The sequence below is a fragment of the Engystomops pustulosus genome, chromosome 9 (genome assembly GCF_040894005.1).
Source record: "Engystomops pustulosus chromosome 9, aEngPut4.maternal, whole genome shotgun sequence".
NCBI classification, from domain to species: Eukaryota; Metazoa; Chordata; class Amphibia; order Anura; family Leptodactylidae; genus Engystomops; species Engystomops pustulosus.
In genome coordinates, this window is record NC_092419.1 from 62,175,399 (window position 1) to 62,190,528 (window position 15,130).

The 15,130-nt window shown below is 45.0% G+C and overlaps 29 pseudogenes; all 29 read left to right on the top strand.

The window, feature by feature from the left end:
* The first annotated feature begins 48 nt into the window (after window positions 1–48).
* On the top strand, window positions 49–167 carry LOC140089697 (5S ribosomal RNA; annotated as a pseudogene).
* A 259-nt stretch (window positions 168–426) lies between these two features.
* On the top strand, window positions 427–545 carry LOC140081626 (5S ribosomal RNA; annotated as a pseudogene).
* A 70-nt stretch (window positions 546–615) lies between these two features.
* Window positions 616–734, top strand: LOC140084629 (5S ribosomal RNA; annotated as a pseudogene).
* A 259-nt stretch (window positions 735–993) lies between these two features.
* LOC140088755 (5S ribosomal RNA) lies at window positions 994–1,112 on the top strand (annotated as a pseudogene).
* Window positions 1,113–1,370: 258 nt separating this feature from the next.
* On the top strand, window positions 1,371–1,489 carry LOC140078930 (5S ribosomal RNA; annotated as a pseudogene).
* A 258-nt stretch (window positions 1,490–1,747) lies between these two features.
* On the top strand, window positions 1,748–1,866 carry LOC140094001 (5S ribosomal RNA; annotated as a pseudogene).
* A 1,014-nt stretch (window positions 1,867–2,880) lies between these two features.
* On the top strand, window positions 2,881–2,999 carry LOC140094537 (5S ribosomal RNA; annotated as a pseudogene).
* Window positions 3,000–3,258: 259 nt separating this feature from the next.
* LOC140096828 (5S ribosomal RNA) lies at window positions 3,259–3,377 on the top strand (annotated as a pseudogene).
* A 259-nt stretch (window positions 3,378–3,636) lies between these two features.
* LOC140089200 (5S ribosomal RNA) lies at window positions 3,637–3,755 on the top strand (annotated as a pseudogene).
* Window positions 3,756–3,825: 70 nt separating this feature from the next.
* On the top strand, window positions 3,826–3,944 carry LOC140097490 (5S ribosomal RNA; annotated as a pseudogene).
* A 259-nt stretch (window positions 3,945–4,203) lies between these two features.
* LOC140078462 (5S ribosomal RNA) lies at window positions 4,204–4,322 on the top strand (annotated as a pseudogene).
* Window positions 4,323–5,904: 1,582 nt separating this feature from the next.
* On the top strand, window positions 5,905–6,023 carry LOC140084630 (5S ribosomal RNA; annotated as a pseudogene).
* Window positions 6,024–6,093: 70 nt separating this feature from the next.
* Window positions 6,094–6,212, top strand: LOC140084631 (5S ribosomal RNA; annotated as a pseudogene).
* A 259-nt stretch (window positions 6,213–6,471) lies between these two features.
* Window positions 6,472–6,590, top strand: LOC140093418 (5S ribosomal RNA; annotated as a pseudogene).
* A 69-nt stretch (window positions 6,591–6,659) lies between these two features.
* LOC140078932 (5S ribosomal RNA) lies at window positions 6,660–6,778 on the top strand (annotated as a pseudogene).
* Window positions 6,779–7,036: 258 nt separating this feature from the next.
* On the top strand, window positions 7,037–7,155 carry LOC140094002 (5S ribosomal RNA; annotated as a pseudogene).
* Window positions 7,156–7,792: 637 nt separating this feature from the next.
* On the top strand, window positions 7,793–7,911 carry LOC140095629 (5S ribosomal RNA; annotated as a pseudogene).
* Window positions 7,912–8,735: 824 nt separating this feature from the next.
* Window positions 8,736–8,854, top strand: LOC140093419 (5S ribosomal RNA; annotated as a pseudogene).
* A 69-nt stretch (window positions 8,855–8,923) lies between these two features.
* LOC140089709 (5S ribosomal RNA) lies at window positions 8,924–9,042 on the top strand (annotated as a pseudogene).
* A 636-nt stretch (window positions 9,043–9,678) lies between these two features.
* LOC140097869 (5S ribosomal RNA) lies at window positions 9,679–9,797 on the top strand (annotated as a pseudogene).
* A 259-nt stretch (window positions 9,798–10,056) lies between these two features.
* On the top strand, window positions 10,057–10,175 carry LOC140090804 (5S ribosomal RNA; annotated as a pseudogene).
* An 826-nt stretch (window positions 10,176–11,001) lies between these two features.
* LOC140093420 (5S ribosomal RNA) lies at window positions 11,002–11,120 on the top strand (annotated as a pseudogene).
* A 69-nt stretch (window positions 11,121–11,189) lies between these two features.
* LOC140087061 (5S ribosomal RNA) lies at window positions 11,190–11,308 on the top strand (annotated as a pseudogene).
* Window positions 11,309–11,377: 69 nt separating this feature from the next.
* On the top strand, window positions 11,378–11,496 carry LOC140078933 (5S ribosomal RNA; annotated as a pseudogene).
* Window positions 11,497–11,565: 69 nt separating this feature from the next.
* Window positions 11,566–11,684, top strand: LOC140098395 (5S ribosomal RNA; annotated as a pseudogene).
* Window positions 11,685–13,077: 1,393 nt separating this feature from the next.
* LOC140094513 (5S ribosomal RNA) lies at window positions 13,078–13,196 on the top strand (annotated as a pseudogene).
* A 1,203-nt stretch (window positions 13,197–14,399) lies between these two features.
* On the top strand, window positions 14,400–14,518 carry LOC140098307 (5S ribosomal RNA; annotated as a pseudogene).
* Window positions 14,519–14,777: 259 nt separating this feature from the next.
* Window positions 14,778–14,896, top strand: LOC140095518 (5S ribosomal RNA; annotated as a pseudogene).
* A 70-nt stretch (window positions 14,897–14,966) lies between these two features.
* Window positions 14,967–15,085, top strand: LOC140091366 (5S ribosomal RNA; annotated as a pseudogene).
* Window positions 15,086–15,130: the final 45 nt, after the last annotated feature.

Here is a 15,130-nt window from a genome sequence, read left to right on the forward strand (position 1 = left end):
TAGTTTCTCTATGAGATAGCAAAAGAAGGTTCAAATTGAACAGCTGCTGTCAACGGCCATTCTAAGCTGAATGTGCCTGCTCTCGTCAGATCGCAGCAGCAATGCAGCTTAAGGCTTGGCAAGTACCAGCATGGGAGACTGGCTGGGAATCCCAAGTTCCGTTGACCTTTTTGAACCTGAAAATTGTGTTAGTTTCTCTATGAGATAGCAAAAGAAGGTTCAAATTGAACAACTGCTGTCAATGGCCATTCTAAGCAGAATGTGCCTGCTCTCGTCAGATCGCAGCAGCAATGCAGCTTAAGTCTTGGCAAGTACCAGCATGGGAGACTGGCTGGGAATCCCAAGTTCTGTTGACCTTTTTGAACCTGAAAATTGTGTTAGTTTCTCTATGAGATAGTAAAAGAAGGTTCAAATTGAACAGCTGCTGTCAACGGCCATTCTAAGCTGAATGTTCCTGCTCTCGTCAGATCGCAGCAGCAATGCAGCTTAAGGCTTGGCAAGTACCAGCATGGGAGACTGGCTGGGAATCCCAAGTTCTGTTGACCTTTTTGAACTTGAAAATTGTTTTAGTTTCTCTATGAGATAGTAAAAGAAGGTTCAAATTGAACAGCTGCTGTCAATGGCCATTCTAAGCTGAATGTTCCTGCTCTCGTCAGATCGCAGCAGCAATGCAGCTTAAGGCTTGGCAAGTACCAGCATGGGAGACTGGCTGGGAATCCCAAGTTCTGTTGACCTTTTTGAACCTGAAAATTGTGTTAGTTTCTCTATGAGATAGTAAAAGAAGGTTCAAATTGAACAGCTGCTGTCAACGGCCATTCTAAGCTGAATGTGCGTGCTCTTGTCAGATCGCAGCAGCGATACAGCTTAAGGCTTGGCAAGTTCCAGCATGGGAGACTGGCTGGGAATCCCAAGTTCTGTTGACCTTTTTGAAATTGAAAATTGTTTTAGTTTCTCTATGAGATAGTAAAAGAAGGTTCAATTTGAAATGCTGCTGTCAACGGCCATTCTAAGCTGAATGTGCCTGCTCTTGTCAGATCGCAGCAGCAATGCAGCTTAAGGCTTGGCAAGTACCAGCATGGGAGACTGGCTGGGAATCCCAAGTTCCGTTGACCGTTTTGAACTTGAAAATTGTGTTAGTTTCTCTATGAGATAGCAAAAGAAGGTTCAAATTGAACAGCTGCTGTCAACAGCCATTCTAAGCTGAATTTGCCTGCTCTCGTCAGATCGCAGCAGCAATGCAACTTAAGGCTTGGCAAGTACCAGCATGGGAGACTGGCTGGGAATTCCAAGTTCCGTTGACCTTTTTGAACCTGAAAATGTGTTAGTTTCTCTATGAGATAGAAAAAGAAGGTTCAAATTGAACAGCTGCTGTCAACGGCCATTCTAAGCTGAATGTGCCTGCTCTCGTCAGATCGCAGCAGCAATGCAGCTTAAGGCTTGGCAAGTACCAGCATGGGAGACTGGCTGGGAATCCCAAGTTCTGTTGACCTTTTTGAACCTGAAAATGTGTTAGTTTCTCTATGAGATAGTAAAAGAAGGTTCAAATTGAACAGCTGCTGTCAACGGCCATTCTAAGCTGAATGTGCGTGCTCTTGTCAGATCGCAGCAGCGATGCAGCTTAAGGCTTGGCAAGTACCAGCATGGAAGACTGGCTTGGAATCCCAAGTTCTGGTGACCTTTTTGAACCTGAAAATTGTGTTAGTTTCTCTATGAGATAGCAAAAGAAGGTTCAAATTGAACAGCTGCTATCAATGGCCATTCTAAGCTGAATGTGCCTGCTCTCGTCAGATCGCAGCAGCAATGCAGCTTAAGGCTTGGCAAGTACCAGCATGGGAGACTGGCTGGGAATCCCAAGTTCCGTAGACCTTTTTGAACCTGAAAATTGTGTTAGTTTCTGTATGAGATAGTAAAAGAAGGTTCAAATTGAAAAGCTGCTGTCAACGGCAATTCTAAGCTGAATGTGCGTGCTCTTCTCAGATCGCAGCAGCGATGCAGCTTAAGGCTTGGCAAGTACCAGCATGGGAGACTGGCTGGGGATCCCAAGTTCTGGTGACCTTTTTGAACCTGAAAATTGTGTTAGTTTCTCTATGAGATAGTAAAAGAAGGTTCAAATTGAACAGCTGCTGTCAACGGCCATTCTAAGCTGAATGTGCGTGCTCTTGTCAGATCGCAGCAGCGATGCAGCTTAAGGCTTGGCAAGTACCAGCATGGGAGACTGGCTGGGAATCCCAAGTTCTGGTGACTTTTTTGAACCTGAAAATTGTGTTAGTTTCTCTATGAGATAGTAGAAGAAGGTTCAAATTGAACAACTGCTGTCAACGGCCATTCTAAGCTGAATGTGTGTGCTCTTTTCAGATCGCAGCAGCGATGCAGCTTAAGGCTTGGCAAGTACCAGCATGGGAGACTGGCTGGGAATCCCAAGTTCTGTTGACCTTTTTGAACCTTAAAATGTGTTAGTTTCTCTATGAGATAGTAAAAGAAGGTTCAAATTGAACAGCTGCTGTCAACGCCCATTCTAAGCTTAATGTGCGTGCTCTTGTCAGATCGCAGCAGTGATGCAGCTTAAGGCTTGGCAAGTACCAGCATGGGAGACTGGCCTGGAATCCCAAGTTCTGGTGACCTTTTTGAACCTGAAAATTGTGTTAGTTTCTCTATGAGATAGCAAAAGAAGGTTCAAATTGAACAGCTGCTGTCAACGGCCATTCTAAGCTGAATGTGCCTGCTCTTGTCAGACTGCAGCAGCAATGCAGCTTAAGGCTTGGCAAGTACCAGCATGGGAGACTGGCTTGGAATCCCAAGTTCCGTTGCCCTTTTTGAACCTGAAAATTGTGTTAGTTTCTCTATGAGATAGTAAAAGAAGGTTCAAATTGAGCAGCTGCTGTCAACGGCCATTCTAAGCTGAATGTGCGTGCTCTTGTCAGATCGCAGCAGTGATGCAGCTTAAGGCTTGGCAAGTACCAGCATGGGAGACTGGCTGGGAATCCCAAGTTCCGTTGACCTTTTTTAACCTGAAAATTGTGTTAGTTTCTCTATGAGATAGCAAAAGAAGGTTCAAATTGAACAGCTGCTGTCAACGGCAATTCTAAGCTGAATGTGCCTGCTCTTGTCAGATTGCAGCAGCAATGCAGCTTAAGGCTTGGCAAGTACCAGCATGGGAGACTGGCTTGGAATCCCAAGTTCTGGTGACCTTTTTGAACCTGAAAATTGTGTTAGTTTCTATATAAGATAGTAGAAGAAGGTTCAAATTGAACAACTGCTGTCAATGGCCATTCTAAGCTGAATGTGCCTGCTCTCGCCAGATCGCAGCAGCAATGCAGCTTAAGGCTTGGCAAGTACCAGCATGGGAGACTGGCTGGGAATCCCAAGTTCCGTTGCCCTTTTTGAACCTGAAAATTGTGTTAGTTTCTCTATGAGATAGTAAAAGAAGGTTCAAATTGAACAGCTGCTGTCAACGGCCATTCTAAGCTGAATGTGCGTGCTCTTGTCAGATCGCAGCAGCGATGCAGCTTAAGGCTTGGCAAGTACCAGCATGGGAGACTGGCTTGGAATCCCAAGTTCTGGTGACCTTTTTGAACCTGAAAATTGTGTTAGTTTCTATATGAGATAGTAGAAGAAGGTTCAAATTGAACAACTGCTTTCAATGGCCATTCTAAGCTGAATGTGCCTGCTCTCGTCAGATCGCAGCAGCAATGCAGCTTAAGGCTTGGCAAGTACCAGCATGGGAGACTGGCTGGGAATCCCAAGTTCCGTTGACCTTTTTGAACCTGAAAATTGTGTTAGTTTCTATATAAGATAGTAGAAGAAGGTTCAAATTGAACAACTGCTGTCAATGGCCATTCTAAGCTGAATGTGCCTGCTCTCGCCTGATCGCAGCAGCAATGCAGCTTAAGGCTTGGCAAGTACCAGCATGGGAGACTGGCTGGGAATCCCAAGTTCCGTTGCCCTTTTTGAACCTGAAAATTGTGTTAGTTTCTCTATGAGATAGTAAAAGAACTTTCAAATTGAACAGTTGCTGTCAACGGCCATTCTAAGCTGAATGTGCGTGCTCTTGTCAGATCGCAGCAGCGATGCAGCTTAAGGCTTGGCAAGTACCAGCATGGGAGACTGGCTTGGAATCCCAAGTTCTGGTGACCTTTTTGAACCTGAAAATTGTGTTAGTTTCTATATGAGATAGTAGAAGAAGGTTCAAATTGAACAACTGCTGTCAATGGCCATTCTAAGCTGAATGTGCCTGCTCTCGTCAGAACGCAGCAGCAATGCAGCTTAAGGCTTGGCAAGTACCAGCATGGGAGACTGGCTGGGAATCCCAAGTTCCGTTGACCTTTTTGAACTTGAAAATTGTTTTAGTTTCTCTATGAGATAGTAAAAGAAGGTTCAAATTGAACAGCTGCTGTCAATGGCCATTCAAAGCTGAATGTGCCTGCTCTTGTCAGATCGCAGCAGTTATGCAGCTTAAGGCTTGGCAAGTTCCAGCATGGGAGACTGGCTGGGAATCCCAAGTTCTGTTGACCTTTTTGAACTTGAAAATTGTGTTAGTTTCTCTATGAGATAGTAAAAGAAGGTTCAAATTGAACAGCTGCTGTCACCGGCCATTCTAAGCTGAATGTGCGTGCTCTTGTCAGATCGCAGCAGCGATGCAGCTTAAGGCTTGGCAAGTACCAGCATGGGAGACTGGCTGGGAATCCCAAGTTCTGGTGACTTTTTTGAACCTGAAAATTGTGTTAGTTTCTCTATGAGATAGTAGAAGAAGGTTCAAATTGAACAACTGCTGTCAACGGCCATTCTAAGCTGAATGTGTGTGCTCTTGTCAGATCGCAGCAGCGATGCAGCTTAAGGCTTGGCAAGTACCAGCATGGGAGACTGGCTGGGAATCCCAAGTTCTGTTGACCTTTTTGAACCTGAAAATTGTGTTAGTTTCTCTATGAGATAGTAAAAGAAGGTTCAAATTGAACAGCTGCTGTCAATGGCCATTCTAAGCTGAATGTGCCTGCTCTTGTCAGATTGCAGCAGCAATGCAGCTTAAGGCTTAGCAAGTACCAGCATGGGAGACTGGCTGGGAATCCCAAGTTCCGTTGACCTTTTTGAACCTGAAAATTGTGTTAGTTTCTCTATGAGATAGTAAAAGAAGGTTCAAATTGAACAGCTGCTGTCAACGGCCATTCTAAGCTGAATGTGCGTGCTCTTGTCAGATCGCAGCAGCGATGCAGCTTACGGCTTGGCAAGTTCCAGCATGGGAGACTGGCTGGGAATCCCAAGTTCCGTTGACCTTTTTGAACCTGAAAATTGTGTTAGTTTCTCTATGAGATAGTAGAAGTAGGTTCAAATTGAACAACTGCTGTCAACGGCCATTCTAAGCTGAATGTGTGTGCTCTTTTCAGATCGTAGCAGCGATGCAGCTTAAGGCTTGGCAAGTACCAGCATGGGAGACTGGCTGGGAATCCCAAGTTCCGTTGACCTTTTTGAACCTGAAAATTGTGTTAGTTTCTCTATGAGATAGCAAAAGAAGGTTCAAATTAAACAGCTGCTGTAAACGGCCATTCTAAGCTGAATGTGCGTGCTCTTGTCAGATCGCAGCAGCGATGCAGCTTAAGGCTTGGCAAGTACCAGCATGGGAGACTGGCTGGGAATCCCAAGTTCTGTTGACCATTTTTAACCTGAAAATTGTGTTAGTTTCTCTATGAGATAGTAGAAGAAGGTTCAAATTGAACAACTGCTGTCAACGGCCATTCTAAGCAGAATGTGTGTGCTCTTGTCAGATCGCAGCAGCGATGCAGCTTAAGGCTTGGCAAGTACCAGCATGGGAGACTGGCAGGGATTCTCAAGTTCTGTTGACCTTTTTGAACCTGAAAATTGTGTTAGTTTCTCTATGAGATAGTAAAAGAAGGTTCAAATTGAACAGCTGCTGTCAATGGCCATTCTAAGCTGAATGTTCCTGCTCTCGTCAGATCGCAGCAGCAATGCAGCTTAAGGCTTGGCAAGTACCAGCATGGGAGACTGGCTGGGAATCCCAAGTTCTGTTGACCTTTTTGAACTTGAAAATTGTTTTAGTTTCTCTATGAGATAGTAAAAGAAGGTTCAAATTGAACAGCTGCTGTCAATGGCCATTCTAAGCTGAATGTTCCTGCTCTCGTCAGATCGCAGCAGCAATGCAGCTTAAGGCTTGGCAAGTACCAGCATGGGAGACTGGCTGGGAATCCCAAGTTCTGTTGACCTTTTTGAACCTGAAAATTGTGTTAGTTTCTCTATGAGATAGTAAAAGAAGGTTCAAATTGAACAGCTGCTGTCAACGGCCATTCTAAGCTGAATGTGCGTGCTCTTGTCAGATCGCAGCAGCGATACAGCTTAAGGCTTGGAAAGTTCCAGCATGGGAGACTGGCTGGGAATCCCAAGTTCTGTTGACCTTTTTGAACTTGAAAATTGTTTTAGTTTCTCTATGAGATAGTAAAAGAAGGTTCAATTTGAAATGCTGCTGTCAACGGCCATTCTAAGCTGAATTTGCCTGCTCTCGTCAGATCGCAGCAGCAATGCAACTTAAGGCTTGGCAAGTACCAGCATGGGAGACTGGCTGGGAATTCCAAGTTCCGTTGACCTTTTTGAACCTGAAAATGTGTTAGTTTCTCTATGAGATAGTAAAAGAAGGTTCAAATTGAACAGCTGCTGTCAACGGCCATTCTAAGCTGAATGTGCCTGCTCTCGTCAGATCGCAGCAGCAATGCAGCTTAAGGCTTGGCAAGTACCAGCATGGGAGACTGGCTGGGAATCCCAAGTTCTGTTGACCTTTTTGAACCTGAAAATGTGTTAGTTTCTCTATGAGATAGTAAAAGAAGGTTCAAATTGAACAGCTGCTGTCAACGGCCATTCTAAGCTGAATGTGCGTGCTCTTGTCAGATCGCAGCAGCGATGCAGCTTAAGGCTTGGCAAGTACCAGCATGGGAGACTGGCTTGGAATCCCAAGTTCTGGTGACCTTTTTGAACCTGAAAATTGTGTTAGTTTCTCTATGAGATAGCAAAAGAAGGTTCAAATTGAACAGCTTCTATCAATGGCCATTCTAAGCTGAATGTGCCTGCTCTCGTCAGATCGCAGCAGCAATGCAGCTTAAGGCTTGGCAAGTACCAGCATGGGAGACTGGCTGGGAATCCCAAGTTCCGTAGACCTTTTTGAACCTGAAAATTGTGTTAGTTTCTCTATGAGATAGTAAAAGAAGGTTCAATTTGAAATGCTGCTGTCAATGGCCATTCAAAGCTGAATGTGCCTGCTCTTGTCAGATCGCAGCAGCAATGCAGCTTAAGGCTTGGCAAGTTCCAGCATGGGAGACTGGCTGGGAATCCCAAGTTCTGTTGACCTTTTTGAACTTGAAAATTGTGTTAGTTTCTCTATGAGATAGTAAAAGAAGGTTCAAATTGAACAGCTGCTGTCAACGGCCATTCTAAGCTGAATGTGCGTGCTCTTGTCAGATCGCAGCAGCGATGCAGCTTAAGGCTTGGCAAGTACCAGCATGGGAGACTGGCTGGGAATCCCAAGTTCTGGTGACTTTTTTGAACCTGAAAATTGTGTTAGTTTCTCTATGAGATAGTAGAAGAAGGTTCAAATTGAACAACTGCTGTCAACGGCCATTCTAAGCTGAATGTGTGTGCTCTTGTCAGATCGCAGCAGCGATGCAGCTTAAGGCTTGGCAAGTACCAGCATGGGAGACTGGCTGGGAATCCCAAGTTCTGTTGACCTTTTTGAACCTGAAAATTGTGTTAGTTTCTCTATGAGATAGTAAAAGAAGGTTCAAATTGAACAGCTGCTGTCAATGGCCATTATAAGCTGAATGTGCCTGCTCTCGTCAGATCGCAGCAGCAATGCAGCTTAAGGCTTGGCAAGTACCAGCATGGGAGACTGGCTGGGAATCCCAAGTTCCGTTGACCTTTTTGAACCTGAAAATTGTGTTAGTTTCTGTATGAGATAGTAAAAGAAGGTTCAAATTGAAAAGCTGCTGTCAACGGCAATTCTAAGCTGAATGTGCGTGCTCTTGTCAGATCGCAGCAGGGATGCAGCTTAAGGCTTGGCAAGTACCAGCATGGGAGACTGGCTGGGAATCCCAAGTTCTGGTGACCTTTTTGAACCTGAAAATTGTGTTAGTTTCTCTATGAGATAGTAGAAGAAGGTTCAAATTGAACAACTGCTGTCAACGGCCAATCTTAGCTGAATGTGTGTGCTCTTTTCAGATCGCAGCAGCGATGCAGCTTAAGGCTTGGCAAGTACCAGCATGGGAGACTGGCTGGGAATCCCAAGTACCGTTGACCTTTTTGAACCTGAAAATGTGTTAGTTTCTCTATAAGATAGTTAAAGAAGGTTCAAATTGAACAGCTGCTGTCAACGGCCATTCTAAGCTGAATTTGCCTGCTCTCGTCAGATCCCAGCAGCAATGCAACTTAAGGCTTGGCAAGTACCAGCATGGGAGACTGGCTGGGAATTCCAAGTTCCGTTGACCTTTTTGAACCTGAAAATTGTGTTAGTTTCTCTATGAGATAGTAAAAGAAGGTTCAAATTGAACAGCTGCTGTCAACGGCAATTCTAAGCTGAATGTGCCTGCTCTCGTCAGATTGCAGCAGCAATGCAGCTTAAGGCTTGGCAAGTACCAGCATGGGAGACTGGCTGGGAATCCCAAGTTCTGGTGACCATTTTGAACCTGAAAATGTGTTAGTTTCTCTATGAGATAGTAAAAGAAGGTTCAAATTGAACAGCTGCTGTCAACGGCCATTCTAAGCTGAATTTGCCTGCTCTCGTCAGATCGCAGCAGCAATGCAACTTAAGGCTTGGCAAGTACCAGCATGGGAGACTGGCTGGGAATTCCAAGTTCCGTTGACCTTTTTGAACCTGAAAATGTGTTAGTTTCTCTATGAGATAGTAAAAGAAGGTTCAAATTGAACAGCTGCTGTCAACGGCCATTCTAAGCTGAATGTGCCTGCTCTCGTCAGATCGCAGCAGCAATGCAGCTTAAGGCTTGGCAAGTACCAGCATGGGAGACTGGCTGGGAATCCCAAGTTCCGTTGACCTTTTTGAACCTGAAAATTGTGTTAGTTTCTCTATGAGATAGTAAAAGAAGGTTCAAATTGAACAGCTGCTGTCAATGGCCATTCTAAGCTGAATGTGCCTGCTCTCGACAGATCGCAGCAGCAATGCAGCTTAAGGCTTGGCAAGTACCAGCATGGGAGACTGGCTGGGAATCCCAAGTTCTGCTGACCTTTTTGAACCTGAAAATGTGTTAGTTTCTCTATGAGATAGTAAAAGAAGGTTCAAATTGAACAGCTGATGTCAACGGCCATTCTAAGCTGAATGTGCGTGCTCTTGTCAGATCGCAGCAGCGATGCAGCTTAAGGCTTGGCAAGTACCAGCATGGGAGACTGGCTTGGAATCCCAAGTTCTGGTGACCTTTTTGAACCTGAAAATTGTGTTAGTTTCTCTATGAGATAGCAAAAGAAGGTTCGAATTGAACAGCTGCTGTCAACGGCCATTCTAAGCTGAATGTGCCTGCTCTTGTCAGATTGCAGCAGCAATGCAGCTTAAGGCTTGGCAAGTACCAGCATGGGAGACTGGCTTGGAATCCCAAGTTCTGGTGACCTTTTTGAACCTGAAAATTGTGTTAGTTTCTATATAAGATAGTAGAAGAAGGTTCAAATTGAACAACTGCTGACAATGGCCATTCTAAGCTGAATGTGCCTGCTCTCGCCAGATCGCAGCAGCAATGCAGCTTAAGGCTTGGCAAGTACCAGCATGGGAGACTGGCTGGGAATCCCAAGTTCCGTTGCCCTTTTTGAACCTGAAAATTGTGTTAGTTTCTCTATGAGATAGTAAAAGAAGGTTCAAATTGAACAGCTGCTGTCAACGGCCATTCTAAGCTGAATGTGCGTGCTCTTGTCAGATCGCAGCAGCGATGCAGCTTAAGGCTTGGCAAGTACCAGCATGGGAGACTGGCTTGGAATCCCAAGTTCTGGTGACCTTTTTGAACCTGAAAATTGTGTTAGTTTCTATATGAGATAGTAGAAGAAGGTTCAAATTGAACAACTGCTGTCAATGGCCATTCTAAGCTGAATGTGCCTGCTCTCGCCAGATCGCAGCAGCAATGCAGCTTAAGGCTTGGCAAGTACTAGCATGGGAGACTGGCTGGGAATCCCAAGTTCCGTTGACCTTTTTGAACCTGAAAATTGTGTTAGTTTCTCTATGAGATAGCAAAAGAAGGTTCAAATTGAACAGCTGCTGTCAACGGCCATTCTAAGCTGAATGTGTGTGCTCTTGTCAGATCGCAGCAGCGATGCAGCTTAAGGCTTGGCAAGTTCCAGCATGGGAGACTGGCTGGGAATCCCAAGTTCTGTTGACCTTTTTGAACTTGAAAATTGTTTTAGTTTCTCTATGAGATAGTAAAAGAAGGTTCAATTTGAAATGCTGCTGTCAACGGCCATTCTAAGATGAATGTGCGTGCTCTTGTCAGATCGCAGCAGCGATGCAGCTTACGGCTTGGCAAGTACCAGCATGGGAGACTGGCTGGGAATCCCAAGTTCTGGTGACTTTTTTGAACCTGAAAATTGTGTTAGTTTCTCTATGAGATAGTAGAAGAAGGTTCAAATTGAACAACTGCTGTCAACGGCCATTCTAAGCTGAATGTGTGTGCTCTTTTCAGATCGCAGCAGCGATGCAGCTTAAGGCTTGGCAAGTACCAGCATGGGAGACTGGCTGGGAATCCCAAGTTCTGTTGACCTTTTTGAACCTGAAAATTGTGTTAGTTTCTCTATGAGATAGTAAAAGAAGGTTCAAATTGGACAGCTGCTGTCAACGGCCATTCTAAGCTGAATGTGCCTGCTCTCGTCATATTGCAGCAGCAATGCAGCTTAAGGCTTGGCAAGTACCAGCATGGGAGACTGGCTGGGAATCCCAAGTTCCGTTGACCGTTTTGAACCTGAAAATTGTGTTAGTTTCTCTATGAGATAGCAAAAGAAGGTTCAAATTGAACAGCTGCTGTCAACGGCCATTCTAAGCTGAATTTGCCTGCTCTCGTCAGATCGCAGCAGCAATGCAACTTAAGGCTTGGCAAGTACCAGCATGGGAGACTGGCTGGGAATTCCAAGTTCCGTTGACCTTTTTGAACCTGAAAATGTGTTAGTTTCTCTATGAGATAGTAAAAGAAGGTTCAAATTGAACAGCTGCTGTCAACGGCCATTTTAAGCTGAATGTGCCTGCTCTCGTCAGATCGCAGCAGCAATGCAGCTTAAGGCTTGGCAAGTACCAGCATGGGAGACTGGCTGGGAATCCCAAGTTCTGTTGACCTTTTTGAACCTGAAAATGTGTTAGTTTCTCTATGAGATAGTAAAAGAAGGTTCAAATTGAACAGCTGCTGTCAACGGCCATTCTAAGCTGAATGTGCCTGCTCTCGTCAGATCGCAGCAGCAATGCAGCTTAAGGCTTGGCAAGTACCAGCATGGGAGACTGGCTGGGAATCCCAAGTTCTGTTGACCTTTTTGAACCTGAAAATGTGTTAGTTTCTCTATGAGATAGTAAAAGAAGGTTCAAATTGAACAGCTGCTGTCAACGGCCATTCTAAGCTGAATGTGCGTGCTCTTGTCAGATCGCAGCAGCGATGCAGCTTAAGGCTTGGCAAGTACCAGCATGGGAGACTGGCTGGGAATCCCAAGTTCCGTAGACCTTTTTGAACCTGAAAATTGTGTTAGTTTCTGTATGAGATAGTAAAAGAAGGTTCAAATTGAAAAGCTGCTGTCAACGGCAATTCTAAGCTGAATGTGCGTGCTCTTCTCAGATCGCAGCAGCGATGCAGCTTAAGGCTTGGCAAGTACCAGCATGGGAGACTGTCTGGGAATCCCAAGTTCTGGTGACCTTTTTGAACCTGAAAATTGTGTTAGTTTCTCTATGAGATAGTAAAAGAAGGTTCAATTTGAACAGCTGCTGTCAACGGCCATTCTAAGCTGAATGTGCGTGCTCTTGTCAGATCGCAGCAGCGATGCAGCTTAAGGCTTGGCAAGTACCAGCATGGGAGACTGGCTGGGAATCCCAAGTTCTGGTGACTTTTTTGAACCTGAAAATTGTGTTAGTTTCTCTATGAGATAGTAGAAGAAGGTTCAAATTGAACAACTGCTGTCAACGGCCATTCTAAGTTGAATGTGTGTGCTCTTTTCAGATCGCAGCAGCGATGCAGCTTAAGGCTTGGCAAGTACCAGCATGGGAGACTGGCTGGGAATCCCAAGTTCCGTAGACCTTTTTGAACCTGAAAATTGTGTTAGTTTCTGTATGAGATAGTAAAAGAAGGTTCAAATTGAAAAGCTGCTGTCAACGGCCATTCTAAGCTGAATGTGCGTGCTCTTCTCAGATCGCAGCAGCGATGCAGCTTAAGGCTTGGCAAGTACCAGCATGGGAGACTGGCTGGGAATCCCAAGTTCCGTTGCCCTTTTTGAACCTGAAAATTGTGTTAGTTTCTCTATGAGATAGCAAAAGAAGGTTCAAATTGAACAGCTGCTGTCACCGGCCATTCTAAGCTGAATGTGCCTGCTCTTGTCAGATTGCAGCAGCAATGCAGCTTAAGGCTTGGCAAGTACCAGCATGGGAGACTGGCTTGGAATCCCAAGTTCCGTTGCCCTTTTTGAACCTGAAAATTGTGTTAGTTTCTCTATGAGATAGTAAAAGAAGGTTCAAATTGAACAGCTGCTGTCAACGGCCATTCTAAGCTGAATGTGCGTGCTCTTCTCAGATCGCAGCAGCGATGCAGCTTAAGGCTTGGCAAGTACCAGCATGGGAGACTGGCTGGGAATCCCAAGTTCTGGTGACCTTTTTGAACCTGAAAATTGTGTTAGTTTCTCTATGAGATAGTAGAAGAAGGTTCAAATTGAACAACTGCTGTCAACGGCCATTCTAAGCTGAATGTGTGTGCTCTTTTCAGATCGCAGCAGCGATGCAGCTTAAGGCTTGGCAAGTACCAGCATGGGAGACTGGCTGGGAATCCCAAGTTCTGTTGACCTTTTTGAACCTGAAAATTGTGTTAGTTTCTCTATGAGATAGTAAAAGAAGGTTCAAATTGAACAGCTGCTGTCAACGGCAATTCTAAGCTGAATGTGCCTGCTCTCGTCAGATTGCAGCAGCAATGCAGCTTAAGGCTTGGCAAGTACCAGCATGGGAGACTGGCTGGGAATCCCAAGTTCCGTTGACTGTTTTGAACCTGAAAATTGTGTTAGTTTCTCTATGAGATAGCAAAAGAAGGTTCAAATTGAACAGCTGCTGTCAACGGCCATTCTAAGCTGAATTTGCCTGCTCTCGTCAGATCGCAGCAGCAATGCTACTTAAGGCTTGGCAAGTACCAGCATGGGAGACTGGCTGGGAATCCCAAGTTCTGGTGACCTTTTTGAACCTGAAAATTGTGTTAGTTTCTCTATGAGATAGTAGAAGAAGGTTCAAATTGAACAACTGCTGTCAACGGCCATTCTAAGCTGAATGTGTGTGCTCTTTTCAGATCGCAGCAGCGATGCAGCTTAAGGCTTGGCAAGTACCAGCATGGGAGACTGGCTGGGAATCCCAAGTTCTGTTGACCTTTTTGAACCTGAAAATTGTGTTAGTTTCTCTATGAGATAGCAAAAGAAGGTTCAAATTGAACAGCTGCTGTCACTGGCCATTCTAAGCTGAATGTGCATGCTCTTGTCAGATTGCAGCAGCAATGCAGCTTAAGGCTTGGCAAGTACCAGCATGGGAGACTGGCTTGGAATCCCAAGTTCCGTTGCCCTTTTTGAACCTGAAAATTGTGTTAGTTTCTCTATGAGATAGTAAAAGAAGGTTCAAATTGAACAGCTGCTGTCAGCGGCCATTCTAAGCTGAATGTGCGTGCTCTTGTCAGATCGCAGCAGCGATGCAGCTTAAGGCTTGGCAAGTACCAGCATGGGAGACTGGCTGGGAATCCCAAGTTCTGGTGACCTTTTTGAACCTGAAAATTGTGTTAGTTTCTCTATGAGATAGTAAAAGAAGGTTCAAATTGAACAGCTGCTGTCAACGGCCATTCTAAGCTGAATGTGCGTGCTCTTGTCAGATCGCAGCAGCGATGCAGCTTAAGGCTTGGCAAGTACCAGCATGGGAGACTGGCTTGGAATCCCAAGTTCTGTTGACCTTTTTGAACCTGAAAATGTGTTAGTTTCTCTATGAGATAGTAAAAGAAGGTTCAAACTGAACAGCTGCTGTCAACGCCCATTCTAAGCTGAATGTGCGTGCTCTTGTCAGATCGCAGCAGTGATGCAGCTTAAGGCTTGGCAAGTACCAGCATGGGAGACTGGCCTGGAATCCCAAGTTCTGGTGACCTTTTTGAACCTGAAAATTGTGTTAGTTTCTCTATGAGATAGCAAAAGAAGGTTCAAATTGAACAGCTGCTGTCAGCGGCCATTCTAAGCTGAATGTGCCTGCTCTTGTCAGATTGCAGCAGCAATGCAGCTTAAGGCTTGGCAAGTACCAGCATGGGAGACTGGCTGGGAATTCCAAGTTCCGTTGACCTTTTTGAACCTGAAAATTGTGTTAGTTTCTCTATGAGATAGTAAAAGAAGGTTCAAATTGAACAGCTGCTGTCAACGGCCATTCTAAGCTGAATGTGCGTGCTCTTCTCAGATCGCAGCAGCGATGCAGCTTAAGGCTTGGCAAGTACCAGCATGGGAGACTGGCTGGGAATCCCAAGTTCTGGTGACCTTTTTGAACCTGAAAATTGTGTTAGTTTCTCTATGAGATAGTAAAAGAAGGTTCAAATTGAACAGCTGCTGTCAACGGCAATTCTAAGCTGAATGTGCCTGCTCTCGTCAGATTGCAGCAGCAATGCAGCTTAAGGCTTGGCAAGTACCAGCATGGGAGACTGGCTGGGAATCCCAAGTTCTGTTGACTGTTTTGAACCTGAAAATTGTGTTAGTTTCTCTATGAGATAGCAAAAGAAGGTTCAAATTGAACAGCTGCTGTCAACGGCCATTCTAAGCTGAATTTGCCTGCTCTCGTCAGATCGCAGCAGCAATGCAACTTAAGGCTTGGTAAGTACCAGCATGGGAGACTGGCTGGGAATTCCAAGTTCCGTTGACCTTTTTGAACCTGAAAATGTGTTAGTTTCTCTATGAGATAGTAAAA